Below are 22,781 nucleotides of genomic sequence, written 5' to 3' on the forward strand. Positions count from 1 at the left end.
CAATGGCTGGGGGACACACCTCATGCAGGCCTCCCTGGGCCTCCTCCAAACGGCTGCGTGAGGTACACCCCACCTCCATTTGGGGTGAGGGGGGAGAGGGCCACCCCAAAAGGTGGGGCAGGACCCCCAATAGATGGGGCAGTAGGGTTTGGGCACCCTGGGGGCAGATAGCCACACTAATGTGGCCATCTGCACCAAGCAAAGTTGGGTAAACAAAAAAAAATATACAAAACCACAGGCTGCTTTTTAGGGGGGCTGAGGGCCACCCTAAATTGGCAGCGCATGATGTACCGCAACGGGGGGTGGCCCTCAACCCCCCCCACCCCAAATGGAGGGCCCCACCTCATGCAACCCTCCCTGGGGGCAGATATCTGCTCCTAGGAAGGGGCATCTGACCCCAGGGAGGGATGCATGAGGTGAGGCCCCCCTATCTGCGTCCAGGGAGGGTTGCATGAGGTGGGGCCCTCCATTTGGGGTGGGGGGGGTTGAGGGCCACCCCCCGTTGCGGTACATCATGCGCTGCCAATTCAGGGTGGCCCTCAGCCCCCCCTAAAAAGCAGCCTGTGATTTTGTATATTTTTTTTTGTTTACCCAACTTGGCTTGGTGCAGATGGGCCCATTAGTGTGGCTATCTGCCCCCAGGGTGCCCAAACCCTACTGCCCCATCTATTGGGGGTCCTGCCCCACCTTTTGGGGTGCCCCCCCCACCCCAGCCCCAATGGCTGGGGGACACACCTCATGCAGGCCTCCCTGGGCCTCCTCCAAACGGCTGCGTGAGGTACACCCCACCTCCATTTGGGGTGAGGGGGGAGAGGGCCACCCCAAAAGGTGGGGCAGGACCCCCAATAGATGGGGCAGTAGGGTTTGGGCACCCTGGGGGCAGATAGCCACACTAATGTGGCCATCTACACCAAGCAAAGTTGGGTAAACAAAAAAAAATATACAAAACCACAGGCTGCTTTTTAGGGGGGGCTGAGGGCCACCCTAAACTGGCAGCGCATGATGTACCGCAACGGGGGGTGGCCCTCAACCCCCCCCACCCCAAATGGAGGGCCCCACCTCATGCAACCCTCCCTGGGGGCAGATATCTGCTCCTAGGAAGGGGCATCTGACCCCAGGGAGGGATGCATGAGGTGAGGCCCCCCCTATCTGCGCCCAGGGAGGGTTGCATGAGGTGGGGCCCTCCATTTGGGGTGGGGGGGGTTGAGGGCCACCCCCGTTGCGGTACATCATGCGCTGCCAATTCAGGGTGGCCCTCAGCCCCCCCTAAAAAGCAGCCTGTGATTTTGTATATTTTTTTTTGTTTACCCAACTTGGCTTGGTGCAGATGGGCCCATTAGTGTGGCTATCTGCCCCCAGGGTGCCCAAACCCTACTGCCCCATCTATTGAGGGTCCTGCCCCACCTTTTGGGGTGCCCCCCTCCCACCCCACCCCCAATGGCTGGGGGACACACCTCATGCAGGCCTCCCTGGGCCTCCTCCAAACGGCTGCGTGAGGTACACCCCACCTCCATTTGGGGTGAGGGGGGAGAGGGCCACCCCAAAAGGTGGGGTAGGACCCCCAATAGATGGGGCAGTAGGGTTTGGGCACCCTGGGGGCAGATAGCCACACTAATGTGGCCATCTGCACCAAGCAAAGTTGGGTAAACAAAAAAAAATATACAAAACCACAGGCTGCTTTTTAGGGGGGGCTGAGGGCCACCCTAAATTGGCAGCGCATGATGTACCGCAACGGGGGGTGGCCCTCAACCCCCCCCCACCCCAAATGGAGGGCCCCACCTCATGCAACCCTCCCTGGGGGCAGATATCTGCTCCTAGGAAGGGGCATCTGACCCCAGGGAGGGATGCATGAGGTGAGGCCTCCCCTATCTGCGCCCAGGGAGGGTTGCATGAGGTGGGGCCCTCCATTTGGGGTGGGGGGGGTTGAGGGCCACCCCCCGTTGCGGTACATCATGCGCTGCCAATTCAGGGTGGCCCTCAGCCCCCCCTAAAAAGCAGCCTGTGATTTTGTATATTTTTTTTTGTTTACCCAACTTGGCTTGGTGCAGATGGGCCCATTAGTGTGGCTATCTGCCCCCAGGGTGCCCAAACCCTACTGCCCCATCTATTGGGGGTCCTGCCCCACCTTTTGGGGTGCCCCCCCCACCCCACCCCCAATGGCTGGGGGACACACCTCATGCAGGCCTCCCTGGGCCTCCTCCAAACGGCTGCGTGAGGTACACCCCACCTCCATTTGGGGTGAGGGGGGAGAGGGCCACCCCAAAAGGTGGGGCAGGACCCTCAATAGATGGGGCAGTAGGGTTTGGGCACCCTGGGGGCAGATAGCCACACTAATGTGGCCATCTGCACCAAGCAAAGTTGGGTAAACAAAAAAAAATATACAAAACCACAGGCTGCTTTTTAGGGGGGGCTGAGGGCCACCCTAAATTGGCAGCGCATGATGTACCGCAACGGGGGGTGGCCCTCAACCCCCCCCCACCCCAAATGGAGGGCCCCACCTCATGCAACCCTCCCTGGGGGCAGATATCTGCTCCTAGGAAGGGGCATCTGACCCCAGGGAGGGATGCATGAGGTGAGGCCCCCCTATCTGCGCCCAGGGAGGGTTGCATGAGGTGGGGCCCTCCATTTGGGGTGGGGGGGGTTGAGGGCCACCCCCCGTTGCGGTACATAATGCGCTGCCAATTCAGGGTGGCCCTCAGCCCCCCCTAAAAAGCAGCCTGTGATTTTGTATATTTTTTTTTGTTTACCCAACTTGGCTTGGTGCAGATGGGCCCATTAGTGTGGCTATCTGCCCCCAGGGTGCCCAAACCCTACTGCCCCATCTATTGGGGGTCCTGCCCCACCTTTTGGGGTGCCCCCCCACCCCACCCCCAATGGCTGGGGGACACACCTCATGCAGGCCTCCCTGGGCCTCCTCCAAACGGCTGCGTGAGGTACACCCCACCTCCATTTGGGGTGAGGGGGGAGAGGGCCACCCCAAAAGGTGGGGCAGGACCCCCAATAGATGGGGCAGTAGGGTTTGGGCACCCTGGGGGCAGATAGCCACACTAATGTGGCCATCTGCACCAAGCAAAGTTGGGTAAACAAAAAAAAATATACAAAACCACAGGCTGCTTTTTAGGGGGGGCTGAGGGCCACCCTAAATTGGCAGCGCATGATGTACCGCAACGGGGGGTGGCCCTCAACCCCCCCCCACCCCAAATGGAGGGCCCCACCTCATGCAACCCTCCCTGGGGGCAGATATCTGCTCCTAGGAAGGGGCATCTGACCCCAGGGAGGGATGCATGAGGTGAGGCCCCCCCTATCTGCGCCCAGGGAGGGTTGCATGAGGTGTGGCCCTCCATTTGGGGTGGGGGGGGTTGAGGGCCACCCCCCGTTGCGGTACATCATGCGCTGCCAATTCAGGGTGGCCCTCAGCCCCCCCTAAAAAGCAGCCTGTGATTTTGTATATTTTTTTTTGTTTACCCAAATTGGCTTGGTGCAGATGGGCCCATTAGTGTGGCTATCTGCCCCCAGGGTGCCCAAACCCTACTGCCCCATCTATTGGGGGTCCTGCCCCACCTTTTGGGGTGGCCCCCCCCACCCCACCCCCAATGGCTGGGGGACACACCTCATGCAGGCCTCCCTGGGCCTCCTCCAAACGGCTGCGTGAGGTACACCCCACCTCCATTTGGGGTGAGGGGGGAGAGGGCCACCCCAAAAGGTGGGGCAGGACCCCCAATAGATGGGGCAGTAGGGTTTGGGCACCCTGGGGGCAGATAGCCACACTAATGTGGCCATCTGCACCAAGCAAAGTTGGGTAAACAAAAAAAAATATACAAAACCACAGGCTGCTTTTTAGGGGGGGCTGAGGGCCACCCTAAATTGGCAGCGCATGATGTACCGCAACGGGGGGTGGCCCTCAACCCCCCCCACCCCAAATGGAGGGCTCCACCTCATGCAACCCTCCCTGGGGGCAGATATCTGCTCCTAGGAAGGGGCATCTGACCCCAGGGAGGGATGCATGAGGTGGTGCCCCCCCTATCTGCCCCCAGGGAGGGTTGCATGAGGTGGGGCCCTCCATTTGGGGTGGGGGGGGTTGAGGGTCACCCCCCGTTGCGGTACATCAGGCGCTGCCAATTTAGGGTGGCCCCCAGCCCCCCCTAAAAAGCAGCCTGTGATTTAGCATTTTGTTTTTTGTTTACCCAACTTTCCTTGCTGCAGATGGGCCCATTAGTGTGGCTATCTTCCCCCAGGGTGCCCAAACCTTACTGCCCCATCTATTGGGGGTCCTGCCCCACCTTTTGGGGTGCCCCCCCCGCCCCACCCCCAATGGCTGGGGGACACACCTCATGCAGGCCTCCCTGGGCCTCCTCCAAACGCCTGTGTGAGGTACACCCCACCTCCATTTGGGGTGAGGGGGGAGAGGGCCACCCCAAAAGGTGGGGCAGGACCCCCAATAGATGGGCCAGTAGGGTTTGGGCACCCTGGGGGCAGATAGCCACACTAATGGGCCCATCTGCAGCAAGCAAAGTTGGGTAAACAAAAAACAAAATGCAAATTCACAGGCTGCTTTTTAGGGGGGGCTGGGGGCCACCCTAAATTGGCAGCGCCTGATGTACCGCGACGGGGGGTTGCCCTCAACCCCCCCCACCCCAAATGGAGGGCCCCACCTCATGCAACCCTCCCTGGGGGCAGATATCTGCTCCTAGGAAGGGGCATCTGACCCCAGGGAGGGATGCATGAGGTGGGCCCCCCCTATCTGCCCCCAGGGAGGGTTGCATGAGGTGGGGCCCTCCATTTGGGGTGGGGGGGGTTGAGGGTCACCCCCCGTTGCGGTACATCAGGCGCTGCCAATTTAGGGTGGCCCTCAGCCCCCCCTAAAAAGCAGCCTGTGATTTTGTATATTTTTTTTTGTTTACCCAACTTGGCTTGGTGCAGATGGGCCCATTAGTGTGGCTATCTGCCCCCAGGGTGCCCAAACCTTACTGCCCCATCTATTGGGGGTCCTGCCCCACCTTTTGGGGTGCCCCCCCCGCCCCACCCCCAATGGCTGGGGGACACACCTCATGCAGGCCTCCCTGGGCCTCCTCCAAACGGCTGCGTGAGGTACACCCCACCTCCATTTGGGGTGAGGGGGGAGTGGGCCACCCCAAAAGGTGGGGCAGGACCCCCAACAGATGGGCCAGTAGGGTTTGGGCACCCTGGGGGCAGATAGCCACACTAATGTGGCCATCTGCACCAAGCCAAGTTGGGTAAACAAAAAACAAAATGCAAAATCACAGGCTGCTTTTTAGGGGGGGCTGAGGGCCACCCTAAATTGGCAGCGCCTGATGTACCGCAACGGGGGGTGACCCTCAACCCCCCCCACCCCAAATGGAGGGCCCCACCTCATGCAACCCCCCCTGGGGGCAGATAGGGGGGGCCCACCTCATGCATCCCTCCCTGGGGTCAGATGCCCCTTCCTAGGAGCAGATATCTGCCCCCAGGGAGGGTTACAAGGGGTGCCCCCTTTCTACTTCAGTTGGGGGGGTACCCTCCCATGGGGGGACACCCCCTTTCATTCAGTAAAAAAATCCATGGTGGCTAGTGGCCCCCACCCCTTCCCCCACCCCTGTTTCCCATCATTTCAATTTTTTTTTTTTCATTTTACATTTCCTTGGGGCAGATGGTCAGCCATCTGCCCCAGGGTTCACATGCACGTGCCCCCATGCTTTGGGGTCGGGAGGGGGGAGCGGGCTGCTGACTTGAAGCAGCCCCCTTCCCCCCCCACCTCACAAAGAGATCCATGGTAGTCTAGTGGGTTGCTGGTCACGGATCGAGCGCTCTGCGCCGATCCGTGACCAGCAATGCCTCATATGTGGTGTCCTTGGAAAGGGGAGAAAGTCCCCTTTCCAGGGACACCACTTTCTGTTCAATCCCTGGTGGCCTAGTGGGCCCCAGGACCCCAAACCCCCTCCCACCTCCCCCCATCCCTCAGATTATTATTATTTTTTTTATATATATTTCCCTGGGGGCAGATGGCCAGCCATCTGCCCCCAGGGTACATTTTCATGTGTCCCCATGCTTTGGGGGCCGGGGGGGGGGAGAGGGCTGCTTACCTGAAGCAGCCCCCCTCCCCCCCAACTCACAAACAGATCCATGGTGGTTCAGTGGGTTGCTGGTCACGGATCAGCGCTCTGCGCTGATCCGTGACCAGCAATGCGGCATATGAGTGGTGTCCCTGGAAAGGGGAGAAAGTCCCCTTTCCAGGGACACCACTTTTAGCTCAATCCCTGGTGGCCCAGTGGGCCCCAGGGCCCAAAACCCCCTCCCACCTCCCTCCTTCCCTCGATTTTTTTTTTTTTTTTTTTTCCCCCCCACCCCTGGGGGCTGTTATCATCTGCCCCCAGGGGTCCCTGGCGCTGTGGCCCCACGCTTTGGGGCCACGGGGGAAGGGGGCCGCTTACCTAGTAAGCAGCCCCCCCTCCCCCACGCGTCACAAAAGGATCTGCTTTGATCCGTGACGTTGCTGCCCGCGGATCGAGGCGCCCTGCGCCCGATCCGCGGGCAGCAAAGCCACACAATGGGTACCGTTGGAAAGGGGAGAATCTCCCCTTTCCAACGGTACCCGCCTCGATCTCCGGCTTGAAATACAGCCGGAGATCGAGGCGGAAGAAGAAGGGGACTCACCTTCTCTCTCCAACGCAGCAGCCGAAAATGGCTGCTGCGTTGGAAATACTTTCCGTTTCACGCCGACGTGCGTAACGCACGTCGGCGTGAAACTGAAGGAAATCCAACCCCCGGGCAGTGAGGGGGGACCTCCCCCTCGCATAGCCCGGGGGTTGGATTACAGTTTTGAGCGATCCCTGCTTTGCAGGGATCGCTCAAAACAAGGTGCCAAAAAGGACGAGCTATCTCGTCCTTGGCACTGCGTGTGCACTTCCAAGGACGAGATACCTCGTCCTTGGCACTTAAAGGGTTAAAGGTTTAAATACAGTTTGTTTATCAAATTTTGGTTTTAAGAACATCAAATAAGCGTTTGTAAGATTTGCTGGTAATCTCTGCTTTAGAGTAATGGTACTATCATTACATTCAAACCATCCACATTTCTTTTTCATGTATGCAGTGTAGTGCCCTGAATTGGTTGTTGCTCCTGCGTGGTAGATTATACCTATTGTTGTGAAGGTTTTCTTACCAAGTGATATTTGACCATGTGTGAATCCAGTCAGCTTGCAGTTGTTTTTGGTACCATCTTCATTGTAACGTAGAAGCATTAGTATTACTATTTTCTATGTGTTTGTATTACTAACGTGGAGCGATTATCTGAATTGCAGGTAGAGCATAATCTACCATGGTTTGCATTTTGTACAAGTTGCTGAAATGGAATGGATTCACAATTTGGTATTGATATATATATGAAGTGTTCATTGGGGATTTCTTCTTGTGTCACATTGTTGCAGAGAGTGCATGTATGTTTCCACATGTATGAAATCTGAAATATTTCATTTATAGGTATGTTTTTGTTTTCCAGTACTTATAGTAAGTACATTAGAAATTCTTGTGGATCTTCCTGTGAGTTTATAGTGAATTTCACCATTCCAGCACAGTAGTCCAATTGTCGTCTTATTCCAAAAACACTATATGTGTTGTCAGGATTGTTTGCTGCATTTCTGTGAAGTACTAACATTTGCAAACACAATGGGTTTGTACTGTGTGAGTAAATGTTGTCAACAATTGGTGGTAATTGAAATAGAATATTCATTGCTACATTTGCATAGCAACTTACACCAACTATATTTGAGAATTTAAATGGTCCAGGTAGTTCTGTATCTAACTGCTTTTTTGGAGTTTGTCTTCCTTCTTTAAAGAAGTACCTGGTTTACTTTCTCTAATTGATTCTTTTTTGTTTGTGGTACTTGATGGAGTATTAGTTTCTTTTACTCTCTTTGGAGGATGTCCAGTGACGTCCTGCTGCATTTCAGTTTGATTTAGTTTTCTTTTACAACGTTTTAGTTTTTGTGGAACAGAATATGTGTTTAGATGGGGAGTGTATAGTGAGCGAAGTCTATTATATTCTAAAATGCAAGGAATATCAGCGTTTACTTTACTTTCATCAAAGTTGATTAGAAATAGACCGTCAAGTGTACGTAAGCGTGATAGCGCTACGTAGCTCATGCCTTCTTTAAAGACTGTGTTACCAATATCTATCATTGCTTTGTCTAGGGTAAGACCTTGTGATTTATGAATTGTGACTGCGTATGCAAGAGTTAGAGAAAATTGTTCTCTGCGTACATACATATCTTTGAAGAGAAGGAATCTAGCTGTTGAGCGTCCTATCCGTTTTACTTCTGAAAGTTTGTCAAAGAGTATATTGACAAACTGAATTTTGTTGTCATGTGGTTATGTTTGAAGCCAACAACTGTACCCAGTGCTCCATTAACTAGTCCTTGGTCCATGTCAAGGTTATGTTTAAGCATTACTCTGCAATTTAAGGATAATTTTAACATCTTTTCTAAGCCTGCTGTGTTTGAGATTGATTTTTCTAAATTATTTAGTCTTGTTGTGGCTTGGTCACACATGGGTAGTGTCATACCATGTACATCTAGTTTGTCTGTGGCGCTAATTTCCATTATTGGTTGCATTTCTTTACTTAGCATGATTTCATTGAATTTGAAACAGCTTGCAAGAGTTGGCATTAAGGCCATACAATTGACATTTTTGTGGGCTAATTGTTCCATAACATCTGTAGCACATGCATTATCGCCATAAAGTGCATTAATGTGCCGGTTTTTCAATGTTGCTTCTGCTTCTTTAGAAAGTATACCAACTCTCAAACTTTTTAAAATGTTGGCATAAGTGAGATCTGCAGATTGGCACATGTTTTCTGTTAATTCTCTGTATTGGAAATGTTGCCAAAGGTTGACATTTCCAATGCTGCCAACAGTTTTACGGCAGAGTTTGTGCCCTAATGTTTTAAAAATAGGTTCACCTTTTACTGGTGTTAATTGAAGCAGATCTCCAAAAACAATAATGTGTTTTCCTGCAAAGAGCTCTTCATAGTCTGTTTTGAGTACTCTGCGCAATTCCATTGCAGCTTCTGCAGAAAGTTTGTAATAGTCTAATTTGTTCTGGTGTTCTACTGGTAATAGTAATAGTAATAGTAGTAATCAGTGTAATGTAACACCACCTATGTTGTAGGCAGCTAAACCTGTGGGGGCAGTGACAACAGCTGATAGTTTGTTGTTTGTCAATTGTTGAAGGAACTTACTAATGATTTTGATTAGGAATGTTTTGCCAGAACCAGCTTCACCACTGACGTACAGTAGTATAGGTTTATAATTATGGCAGGAACATTCTTTATTTTCATGTTTTACACCATGTGCAATTTGTTTTGTTACTTCTTGAAAAATGCTACTTTGCTCATTGTTTAGTTTAGATTGTAGTATAGTTAAGTCTTCCTTATCTTCATACTGACACATGGTGTTTTCTACTTCTATCATAGCTAATTCTGCCTCATTTGTTATTAGTGGTTCTCCCAGTGGTTCTTGGCTTCCTGTTACAGAAGGTTGACTACTGTCAGGAGCATCCTTATCTAGTTGAGTTTGGAGTTCTTCTTCATGTTGCTGTTCATTGTGCAACATTGTGTTGTACTTTGTAAAGTTTACATCAGTTATAGTGCTTTCATTTGCTTTGAAAGCATCCTCATATGAGTCATAGTTATCTAGTAATTGTTCTTCTTTTCTCCATGGTTTGAAGAGTTGTAGCAGGGACATGTAATATACTTCTTTATGTTGAGGAGTCTTCAATGACAATTTGATATGATTAATTAAATTTGGTTAGTGAGTTTAACTAAGCTGCCTTCACAGTCTGTCACTCTATATTTACCTTTTTTTTCATCGGGTTTCATATTATTTTTGTATGTGTAGCTTTGGGCTATTTGGTAAAGACACATGTTTTCCAAAGTATTACTTCTGTTTGGGTAGTATGTGTCCAATAAATTGTTTTTTAAAATGTCTTGGCTGTTGGGATCATGTTTGGCTATTGTTTCTATATCTTCATATGATTTTAGAACTCTTTTTCTAGATTTAGCTGGACCAAGACTTAGCCATACTATATTTTCAGATTTACCATACAATGAAGTACCAGTTAAACGATCAGCTGCTTCATGAGATCCACATTCTCTATGGGTGAGCATTTTTATGCCCAAGCTGCATCATTTCTGAGATACTGTTTTATCTGATGACAGGTCATTCCAGAGGTCTTGGAGCTCTGTCTTTTCTGCTTTAGTTAAGTATGCTGTGACATATCGTGCAACTGCAGTAGAATTGTCTGCAATGTACTGCACATCTATGTTTCCATTCCATAAGTGGGCAATGATTGCATTATAATCATTGATATATTTTTCTTCTTCTTTTCTTTTTATGTAATATGTATTTTTAGGTGACTTTCCTTTAACAGTATGTCTAACTGAAGACATGAGGTTGTTTACTTGACCTGTATTTGTAACTGGTCTAGGGAAACCAAATCGGCATTTGGTGTAGTATTTGCCTTTGTTTTTGTATTTGCAACGACAATATTTTCCACATTTGTGTCTTTGAAATTGTAAAATTTGTGCACAAAGATCACTATTTGTGGCTTCTGATGGAATTTGACAAGTGACATATTTTTCAATAAACTGTAAAACAGTGGCATCACTGTCTTGACCAAATTTAGGAGCATCTTTAATCCATGAAAGCATGTGGATATGTGGTGCTCCTCTGGCTTGGTATTCTTTTCTCCAAAAGAAGTGTTGCACTTCTCCAAGGGGAGGAACAGTTTTATTACAAATAAAATGTAGCATAGCAATGAAGCGATGGTGAAAATATCTTGAAACATTAACAGGATCCAAAGAACAAAGTTCTCCAGGTGTTAGAATATCTATGTTTGTTTTGTTTTTATTTGATATGCGTAGGAAATCATGTACATCTTCCCATGCATATTCTGCACAACTTAATGTAACAAACCAAGTGGGTGGGCCAAGGTTTCTGATCATACAACGTACATCTCCATGACGTCGAAACCAGTACTCTTTACTACCACGCATATTTGCTAATAGATTTGTAATATTTGATTGTAAAATCTCATCCTTTTGTTGCACTTTCTCTAATAATTGTGTAGCTGTCATATTTTGAAAGTGTGATCCTGATTTTAATATGTGTGCAACTCCGTAACATAAAGTTGCTAGTTCACTTTCAAAGAGTAGGTGGAATATGTATTCCACATTTTGTCTAAATCTGGGATCTTCAGAATACATCCGTAATGAGCAGTATTCTGAAGCTGATATTTGAATAGGTCTATCATCATATCTTCCTCCTTTGCCAGTTGGAAAGAGTAGAGGAAAAGCACATGCTTCTATAATTTTTTCCCCTATACTGATTGGCGATCCTTTTGTTTGACGCATTTGGTAAGTTTCCAGTACATCTTGTACGGTGTCATTACAGTGCAAAGGATGAATTGTATACTGGTCTAAAGTATTTGATATTGTAGCAGGATCTAGTAGCTCAAATTGACCAGCTTCTTGTGTTTCTTGAATTATTTCAGTTGTATCTTTCAAGTTTTCTTCAATATTAATTTCTTTGTAATATTCATCATTCTCTTTAAGATATTGGAAGGCTTGTCTAACTTTATATAAATCTACCAGCTGTTGCCATATTTTTTTGTCTTTTGTAGGTACTCCATTTACTAATATAATTAAAGATTGGTGCATTGGATGTTGCACTCCTAGAGTATGCACATTTTCTTTTAGATTTAATGGTAAATAAACTACTTTTCCACGAATGCCTTTTACCAATTCAGAGGGAGGTAATTTTGCTGTTTTTGGTTGAAGGCGTATTATTGCTTGAAATGGGTGTACTGTTTGAATTATGATGCTCTCATATAAATTAAGTTGTTGTAGAGGTTTTGGTACTGGGTATAATTCCAAATTATTTGTGATAGAACGTGAAGGAGTTTAGTTGTTGTCAGGTTTTGTGGTGCAATAACTGCAAAGTATTAAGGGCTCAGTTATTTCATATTTGTTTTCTGCTAGAAGGTAGAGAGCTAATTCAAACCATTTAGAATCTTCATTGTCTTCTATTTTGTATGATAGGTCCACAGTTTTTGTGTTACTTTTATAAAAAAATCTACGGCAACATACACATACATGGTTTGGTACTTCAGCTGATGTACTTTTAAATTTTAGTATTTCTTTTTTGTATGTGTTTAGTAAAAGGTTGCCATGTGTAGAATTGTTGCTTAATTGGTTTAAAGCTATTTCATTCTGTTAATTACTTTCACTTCAAAAATATTTTTTCTGGATATAGTGAATTTCTTCAAGTAGGTCTTTTGCTGTACCATGTAGAAGGATGTTATTTAACTTTGCTAGTGCTAAAGCAGGACTTTTAGCATAGTACAGTTTATAGACTAGATTTCTTATAGTTGAATGATGTGTTGATATCCTTTTGATATCATGGAAAGTGGTTTTACAAGTAGGTCCTGTAATGCAGGCCAATGAATGTCCTCGTAGTCCTGTGTACTTGCGCACTGGACAGGTATCTATATTTTGCAGTAATTTAATTTTGATATTGTCTTTGCTTTTTACATATGTATTGAGGAATTGGTGTAAAGATTTGAAACATTGTTTGGGATTGTTACACATTGACGTGCATGGCCATTTGTACACTAGACGTTCTGATTCAGTTGAATGGAGGGGTAATTCTAAGTTTTCAGGGCATATTTTTGTAAGGAGTACTTCTTGTTCCATTATGGTATTATTCACTTTTTCATAACCTCGACCACTGCTATTTATGGCAATTGTATTCGTTTGCTTTTGTTTGTACGCTTCTTCATTAAAATATGGTTCTGTGCTCGTAGTGTGATTACATTCACCTCCGCAGATACTTAAGAAGTTCTTTCTGTTGACATTTCGCTTATTGAGAAGTCTTTTTTGTAATTTAGTTATTAGTTTTGTTAGTGGTTTCATTTTGTTTAACAGTAAAATTAATACATTTCTTTTGAGAAGAATTGCACTGTCCATCAATGCTTCTAAGATTAATTTCCTACGATAGGTTTTAAGCTTTGAACCTGATTTCTCTCCTGTTTTTATAAGATTTTGAAGGACTTTGTGACGGTATATTTTGGCTAAAATACTTTTCTTGGTATGCTTACTTTGCACTATATTAAAATTTGAAGAAGTAGTTTTATCTGTACGGATAGCTGATTTTCTGTTAATTGTTTTTTGGTTTGTTTTACATTTTGATAGAGGAAGCGAAGTTGTTGTACTTGAAACTTCTTGTGTTTCACTAAATGATTGTATTAGCTGTTTTGTTTCAACTTTTTTTACAAATTCTGCTAGAGATGGATGCTTATGTTGGACACCTTTATTTTCATTTGCTCTAATTTTGCGTTGCTTTCTACGGAGTTGTCTTTTGGTAGGCATTCTTTAGGGTCTGTTGAAAAAAATAAAGAAGATATGGGTTGGGGTGTTCTGGAATGTATGTGTGCTGTGTGCATGAGTGTTTGAGTAAGATGATAAAGATGTATGTAATGGTGTGTGATTGTGCATTGGGAACTAAAACTAGTAGGGATAGGTATTCTTGAATTTATGTGTCACTAAACTGGGGTTCAGATGACAAAAAAAGTAAGCTAGTGGTGTGGAAAAGTACAAATAGTAAATGTAATGTATACAATTAAAACAGTTGTTTGTTCTATAATATGAAAATTGTAGTGGTTCAGTTGGCTAATTTGTGTGTCCAAAAATAGAAATTTGTGGGCCATTCTGGTTGTAAATCGCTGTTTACGACATGGAAATTTTTGGACACAATGGTACAAAATCTCTATTTTAAGAAACCAAAATAGCTGGTATTAATGTTATAGTATATTTGATTAATAATATAAATAATATGGTGATATTTTACTTACTTTTTTTTTAAATTAACAGGTAACTTCTTAGTTTTTCTTTCTTCTTCGAATTCGGCTGCTTCTTTTCAGGAAACTGGTCTTCACTGCAACTGTGAAAGCTTCAAATTAGTAACTTTGTTTGTATATAGCACTGTTTTTAATTTAGATATTGATTTTTTTAATTGAAATCCTCAGTGCCTTCTGTAAAACTATTAAACTAATTTATTTACATCAGATACATTGCATCAATTCAGTACATATGATATGTTCTTAATGAACAAATTGTATTGAATGACTAACTGTAGCAAAAATAAAATATCTTTACTATGTCTTGTGAAATGTATAATACATTAGTGAATACCACTATTTCTGTAAGTAAACTGTTCTAGGTAATAGCGCCTCAATGTCATGTCTAATTTAAAGTAATTAAGTAAATAAATAAATAAAAACAAAAAATATGAAATTGTATAAGTATTTTTATAAAGGTTTAAACATAGATTGTGTTTGCATGCAATTTTGTTTGAATATATGTAGTCTATATATTTCATTTAAAAAATGTTAGTTTAACATGATTTGAGTGTGTGTGTTTAAAGAAAGTAAAAAGTATAAAGGTGTATAAGTGGTAGTTGATTTTAGGAAATTGGAAAAAGTACAGTAAATTCATTTACCAAATTTTACAAGGTAAAAGTCTGTTTGAAAATGTGTTCATCTACCATAGCTCTCAAGTCACACGCTTTTGGCGGGTGTCATACGCCTTGTAAAGGGCAGACTCACCTGCCAAGCCTCCTGCACGCCCATTAATTCCAATGGGCGTCTCACCCGCTAAAAACAAAATCGGGTGATTTCACCCGCCTGTAAAACAAAAATGGTTGAGAGCTATGTCATGTACTATACAGAAAATATGCATACCTGAAGTTTGTGTTCATGCATATGGATATGCGTGGAGCTGCAAGTAGAAATCTTGAAGACTTGTACAGTATTTGTGGTAGATGCTGCTTGCCAATGATATGACACTTGTACTCAGAGAGATTCAGAGTACATTTGCAGTGCTGATCTATGATGATGCAGTTAGATGTAGAGGTCTTGAATGTGATTGGTGCATGGTCATGTGATTTTTGAGGTACATCCAATGAGGGAATGGCAGAGAGAGTGTCGTGGAAATGGTAGAAGGGCTGTTCATGTTACGATATGTCCGCGGACATGGCGCTAGTTCAAGGACATCGGGAGTTACATCCAGGGATTTTTGGGTTTAGAAGTCATGCAAATGAGAATAAGCACTGAAAGGGATTGGTCAGGAAAGTTTGGTGGGTGTGTTGTGCTAGGAGAGATTTTTTGAGATACTCTTTTTGCTGAGAGAACAAAAGATAGCTATGGCTGTGTGTTTCAGAGAACAGATTGTTTGGATTTTAGGAGATTCGTGGATTCATTGGTTGAAGGTGCATGCAGAAAGCTGTGGAGTAGCTATAGATCTTGGATTCCCACATGTGGAAGTACACTGGCATGGAGTACGTGGAATGAAGTGGTTGGATTTGCTACCTCTATGTGCTACTTTGGAGACAGAGCAACATCCAGACATAATTGTAATTCATTGTGGAGGGAACAGTTTAGGGCATGTGACTGGAATTTTTTTGCAATTTGCTATGAAAGAAGGACTGAGGAAGGTTATGGACATGTTTCCTAATTCGCAAGTGATATTTTCACGGATTGCGCAGAGACAAATGTGGCTTCGTTCTTCTTCATTTGGTCCACAAATGGAAAAAGCAAGGTGCAATGTTAATAAGGCTGTTTGTGGCTTTCTAAGAGATTTTGGCATGTCTTCTTTTCACAATGAAAATATTATGTTTTGTAGTACGTACATTTTTCGCAGAGATGGAGTCCATCTTACTTATGCTGGCAATCAGATTTTTCTGAGAAATGTACAAAATGCATTGCGACCTTTTTTGGAATTACAACAACGATTTTGAAGTAGATGTTAAGCATTTACAATTTTTGACTTACAAACACCACCCAAAGGCTCTTTTCAGAGCCACCACTTCTTTCCAGAGAAAATTACAATGTTTGTGATGGAGTAGTAACCCAATTTTTTTAATGTTCGCGAACTGTTCGCAGACTTCTAAAAAATACAAAGAGCCCTGCTTCATTTATTTTCACTTCTATTTTTTAACTGGGAAAGGCGGCTCTGAAAAGAGCCTTATTTTTTTTTTATTTTTGTAATTTTGTATTTTTTTTGGTTTTTCAGACACGACACAGTAGGAGAGGAGGGTAAAGGAGGGTAAAGGGGGGGCACCAACCACAGGGATAAGAAAGGGCGAGCTGAGAGAGGAAGATGTAGAGTGGGTTTTATTTGGGTAGTGAGCAGGTCTTCTCGTGCTCTGAGACGATAGTCTCAAAAGCACTCCGAAGTCGCTCCCCCCTGCAGAGTACTGTGTCACAGTACATACATACAACTGTGACCCTCGAAAGGTAAGGGTCATCAGCATTCTGTATGGCCTGTGAGGCAGCTTGAGAAAGACGCTGTCCCACAGAGGTGGTCCTTGTGGTGACAGGATCAGATACAGAGGATGAAGTAGAGGAAATCAACCTGCTACGTTCTTCGCAAGGTACAACCCTGCGAATAGCCCCAGAGTGAAATGACCTCAGGTGTCGCTTCATAGTAGTGGTCCCAAAGCTGTAGTTACCGTGCTTCCCGCGACTGAGTATCATTTTGCACTCATTGCAGGTAACATGGTTCGCACGAGCCTTAGGACCATTCCCATTAATGGTAAATAACTGCCACACCCAAGACTCACGCCTAGTGCGGGTAGTAGGGATTTCCTCTACCTCATTCTCATCATCCTCTTCTTCCTCCTCCGCATCCTCACTCCTGTTCCCCTCTTCAGGCCTTTGGGGAGGTGGTGGTGGTGGAGGGGGTGGTGGTGGTGCTGAAGCAGGTGCAGCACCAAGTGGCAGTTCAGCAGCCAAGGATGCCATGTCGATGATGGTGTAGTCTGCAGGTGGCAGCAAAAATCACTGTGTTCTGAAGAATAGCCAGAAACACAATGGGAATAAGCTCTTGGGCGTGGTCTTTTATAGGGGTGCTTGTGCGCGGTCCGCGGACATGCGCACTGTGCGCGGACAGATCGAACACAAAAAAAGGATCGGAAAGTTTCAGAACGTATATAGAAAGTCAAGATTGCTATGTGGGACTTGTGGCATGGTGAGATTTTATTGAAAAATATTATGGATTAACTGAAAATGTACTTTTAAATTGTTCGGGGACACGAACAATGTCCGCATTTCAGGACACACGATGAGCGTGGGCGCGGTCATATGATCTGTTTGCGAACTAGTCTGCGAAGGAAGCACCTGTCTGCAGGACACCAAGTGCACAGAGATTGGTTAGCGCATGCGCATTGATGTCCTAGGGACACTGTTCGGGTTCTGAAGTAATTAAAAGTGCGTCACACGTGAAACGAATATTTCAGGACACCGCGTGTGTTCTTAGAACAGTTTAAACTTGGTAGCGAACAGTAAGGACAGATATAGTGTTCTTCAGGACACGTGTAATTTAGTTTATGTAGGAACATTTCAGGACACCAATTGTGTTCTTAGAACACTTTAAATTGGGTAGCGAACACTACGAACAGTTGTACTGTTGTTCATGACACATCATTTTCGTGTATTTAGGAACATTTCAGGACAGCAATTGTGTTCTTAGGACAGTTTTAAGTTGATAACGAACATTAAGGACAGATATAGTGTTCTTTAGAACACTTTAATTTTTGTGTCTTTACGAACATTTCAGGACACCACGTGTGTTCTTAGAACAGTTTCAACTTGCTAGCGAACAGTACGAACAGGTGTGGTGTTCTTTAGGACACCTCCATTTTCGTTTATGTACGAACATTTCAGAACACTTGCACTGTCCGCGGACACTTTTATTGTTTTTAAAAAAAAACGGAAACTGTTCACAATACAATATAAAAATTAAACTTTATTTAACATATATTAATAATTTATGACAGAGAAGGTGAGGCAGAAACAGAAACAAAAACAGGGGAATTTGGGGTTTCAACATGATTGGTATTAGGTGAGGAAGGGATGGAAATCTCATCAAAACGTTTTGGATTATGGAGAGGGTTTGGGGATAATTGACTGGGATATGGTGAGGAGGGACAAGTACATGTGGGGCAATGGTATGACGTTTTTGTTTTAAAATGATCTTGAACAAAAGTGTTTAAATTATTAAAATTGGTCAACTGTAAATCAATTTTTTCTTTTATGTTGTCAAGCGTGTTTTCCATAACAGCTTCTTCAGAGGTAGTTTCTATTTTGTTATGCTCTGTATAAAAAATATATATATATGTTAAATGTATACAAAATAATAATATTTAAATGGTTTATATTAAAAAGTGTTTACCATTAGTTTCACTATCTTGTGACATTTCTTCATGTGGGAAATTGTCCTCTAGCCATTCCAGAGTACTAGACATTTCTGTGAGAAAAAAAAAGAAAAGATAATATATGTTTTAATCTAATACAGAAAGTTTATAAATATATGAGTAACATGAAGTACACTTACTATTTCTGGTAAGATAGGTCCTATGTATTCAGTGGGTCTGGTCTTGTTCTCAGTTCTGTTGTGTCTGTGAGGTAATTATGTTGGAAGCCAATTTATCTTCTTGTGGTATATTCCATTTCAGAACATATTGTATTTAAATGAATGGTTAGTGTGTTACATATATGGGTTACATTTCTTATGTATTACTATATATAATGTGTTTGTGTGCTGCTTTTTGAATTTGTTAAATGTTCTTATATTATGATATAACAATCAAACATACCCCCCACAAAAGTTTTTAGGTAGTGGTACTGTTCTCCGAACATGTCCGCGAACATTAAATAATTTCGCGGACATCAAGTTCATAAGAAGAGATCTAGTCAGTTCCATATGACATGTATATAAAGTGAAAGTCATTATTGTTAAGTTTTGCTACTAAAAACCTATGAAATTCAGTGAAAAAACTTTGTTAAAGGGACGTTATGGTTAAGTTGCGCTACTAAAAACCTATGAAATTCAGTGAAAAAAACTTTGTTAAAGGACGTTATGGTTAAGTTGCGCTACTAAAAACCTATGAAATTCAGTGAAAAAACTTTGTTAAAGGGACGTTGTGGTTAAGTTGCGCTACTAAAAACCTATGAAATTCAGTGAAAAAAACTTTGTTAAAGGACGTTATGGTTAAGTTGCGCTACTAAAAACCTATGAAATTCAGTGAAAAAAACTTTGTTAAAGGGACGTTATGGTTCCAAGTAAAACCGAAAAACCCTTGAAATTCGCCAGTTATGGTAAGCTAAGCAACCATAACTCGCGCCACCACCGTGCTCCTCTAAGACTAACACCCAGGACATCAAAGATGACATCACAAATGTGACTGTACTTTAAAGTACAGTCACAAAGTTCAATTACTTCTTTGGTTCCAAATATGCTCGCATCGCTCTTCCTAACGTCTCACACATGGTTGTCTTTACACAAAGTTGCTGCTTGTAACCTTGGTCCAAACACAGACCGGTCTGCTATAAGTCTCTCCAACTCGCTGGCTGTGTTTCCATTACTGGCGCTGCTTTGTTGTGGGAGCCAAGGACAGTACCATGGAGGCAATCGCTCCTCCCTTCCTCAGCTATTGATGCGGGAGAGCCCTAGGTACCTTTGACAAACAATGCACCTTTCTTTAGCTTTAATTCCAGTCTTATGTTTCTTATTCTCGGGGGCTCGTGAAAGTATCGGTTTTCCACTGAAAAGGACAAAGACAGTTTCCTCCTTCCAACTCTTTCTGGTCTTGCCGTCTTTCTCCTTGTATTAAACAGAGAACTCAGAAATGCTGCTTTCTCATGTGTTTTGCCTTGCTCAGAGTGTGCTTTTGTGCTCCGCCTTTTATTCGTGTGGGGAAATGTGATGAAAGTCAGGTGTGTGTAATTATCAGTACATGCCTGACTCTGCCTGACCCTCATGTTGGGACATGTCAGGTACACAGCTCAGGTGTTAGTCTGTTTTCCCTCACAGTGAGCTGTCCGTGAGAAAGTGTTCATGTCGGGAAAGGGGGGGGGGTTGAGTTCCTAGGTATCCTATCTGGTGGGATGGAGAAAAGCTATTATAAGGAAGCAGATACTATATCTCACCCTCCGGTGTCCCACTTCCACTCCCAGAGGACCCCTCATCCAGGTGATCATCCTGCACTGATCCACCTCCAGGAACTGGATCCAAAAGCGATGGCTGAGTCCTGCCCGACTGGATGACAGATCCCTGAGGACCAGCGGGTGAGACACCTTCTGGTTTCTCACAATATATATTGTGATGAATCCACCGAGTTTGTCTCAAATTCTTCAACTTCCTTCCTTAATGAATCCTCACCTGGGGTTTCTGAGGCTTCCTCAGTAGCCTCTACCTTCTTCTTTCTCCTAGATTCCACCTTCTTTCCTTTCTTCTTTTGGAAGAGGTGAGGATGAGCTCCCCCGAGGCCACTGTGCCTTAACTGCTATTTTCCAGGCAGTGTGGACTCCGGGGAGCCGGCCCCAGCCCAGGGAAAAGCTGTCAGGCAGAAAACTCTTGTGATGGTGGTGTACAGGTAAGTAGATGGCTGTTCCTAGTGGCTTCAGATGAGTAACGTAACTTCCTCCATTCCTGAGGATTATAATACTCTGGTGAAATGGCTGGTAGGACACCAGGTCTATCAGTAATAGAGAGAAGAGATCGAAGACACATTATCCTTGCAGAACATAAGATAAGGCAGTGGATAGGAGTGACAGAAAGGAGTCCAGAAGGAGTATGAGGAACACTAGAGATGATTTTCACAGCCATGACAGAGTGTCAGGTAGACATAAGGTAGCGAGTCAGAGACAAGCTACAATCGGGTAAGCTGATCTCTCAGTCTTGAGGAGCATTTGTGCAGCACTGTGCACAACGCGGGGCAAAGGAAAAGAATACATAGAACACCGCGAGCGGCGAGGACACAAAGCAACATAGAAAGCCGCGGAAGGGCAGATGTCACCATATGGCATTGTGAACCCGAAGGACACAAAAATAGCAGGCAACAAATAAGGAGAGAAGAAGAGGAAAGGGAAAAGGAGCGAGACTACGGAAGGTCTTACCCCAGAGGAAAATTAGGGTTGCAAAGCTCCGAGCCGGCAGTTCCTTCCCAGTATAAGCAGGCGGGGACCATGCTGGTAAAAACAACTAGAATGCTGATTCACGTTCAGTAGGGAACATAATGGAAAGTCAATGGAGTCTCCACTTGCTCCATACTTTCCAAGGCTGCCACATTACAGTTTGTCCCTTCTCCCCAAAGGGGAGCCATCCCCTTTAATACTAGAAAAGTGATTCATCTATGCAAAACCCTCCCTAGGGGTTAGGGCAAGCAGGATCACACTGGGGCGACCCCCTCTTTGGGGACAAGGAAGTCCAGTAGATAGGTCTACAACAGCTCCCTTTAACAACTGTGACCCCAGTGTTTATTGGATATAGGAGATATGATCACAATACAAGTCTACAGGGGCCTTTAATTATGCTTGGTTTGGTTTCTGAATCTTCCATGCTGACTGAAACTCAGAACCAGTGGTATAGCGTCTCTATTTGCAGAAAGAGGAATAAAAGGGCTGAAACCCTCACCTGTAGAGGAATGCTGCTGAGTGAATCAGCCATGGATTGGGAGCATGCCCAAGCAACACCGTGCTCAGCGGTAGCCTGCACTGCAGCACAGAGCCAGCACATCCTGGAGGCAGGACCATATCACATACGTTTTGGGTGGAGAGGACTCAGAGCCCATGGAACGCTCCAAGCCCAGGAGGGCAGAAAGCCAAAGATTCCAACGCCAAAAGACTGAACTGCTGCTGAAGCCCAAGCCATGGCACCTGGATGGAGTAGCAGAGGAAGGGAACTGCCGACCTGAGAATCATGGTTGCATCATGACAAGAGTGGCCGCATTCCCCAAAGGAGACCACTAAGAAAAAGCAGGTAAGCAGTTTATGCCAAGTAGAGGGAGAGGTGTTTTTAGAGCTCTCAGGCACACAGGAGAGGGGTACAGATGATAAAAGGCCCAATAAAACATCTGAAGGCCCATGTAGGACTAGCAGAGACCAGAGAGTAAGAGAAACACCCAGGGGAGGCGATCCTGAACTGAATATACTGGAAGGGGTTACTAGATACCAGAGAGCAAATGAAATACCCAAAGGGGTTGAACATGAACCGTATAACCCTCAAATGATGACCAACTACCAGAGAAGAAGGGAAACACCTGGAGGGGGCGAGCCAAAACCAATAAACTGTGATGGGTAACCAGATACCTGAGAACAAGAGAAGCACCCCAAGGTGGTGAGCCCAAAATGAATAACTCTGTGAGGGGTTACCAGACACCAGAAATCAAGCGAAACACCCAGAGGGGGTGAACCTGAACCCAATAAACCACGCAGGGTAACCAAATAACAGCGAGAGAAACACTCAGAGAAGGTGAACCTGAAAAAATAACCTGCAAAGAGTAACCAGAAACCAGAGAGTAAGCAAAAACTCCAGAGAGGATGAACCTGAATTGAAGGATTTGCACACTTGAGAAACAAACTTTTTTTTATCATGTTGTGTACTGTAGGAACAGGCAAGGCCAGAAAACAAGGCCAGAAAACAAGCAAATCAAGAGACATTTGCACTATGTTGTGAACTGTATGAACAGGCATAGACCTGAAAATAGGTATAGAAACCAAGAGACATTTGAAATTTCATTTTGAGCCACAGGGACATTTGGGGAGTGGTTCACGCACCAAACAGCAGAGGCCAAAAAAGGGGAGTAAGAACATTTCTGTAGGCTAGGTTGATTTATTTAAGGCTTCCTGACACGCACCTTTTTATATTTTTCAGTGTGGTCACCTTTGAAGTAAGG

The sequence above is a fragment of the Ambystoma mexicanum genome, chromosome 12 (genome assembly GCF_040938575.1).
Source record: "Ambystoma mexicanum isolate Mex_15411 chromosome 12, UKY_AmexF1_1, whole genome shotgun sequence".
Classification (NCBI taxonomy): Eukaryota; Metazoa; Chordata; class Amphibia; order Caudata; family Ambystomatidae; genus Ambystoma; species Ambystoma mexicanum.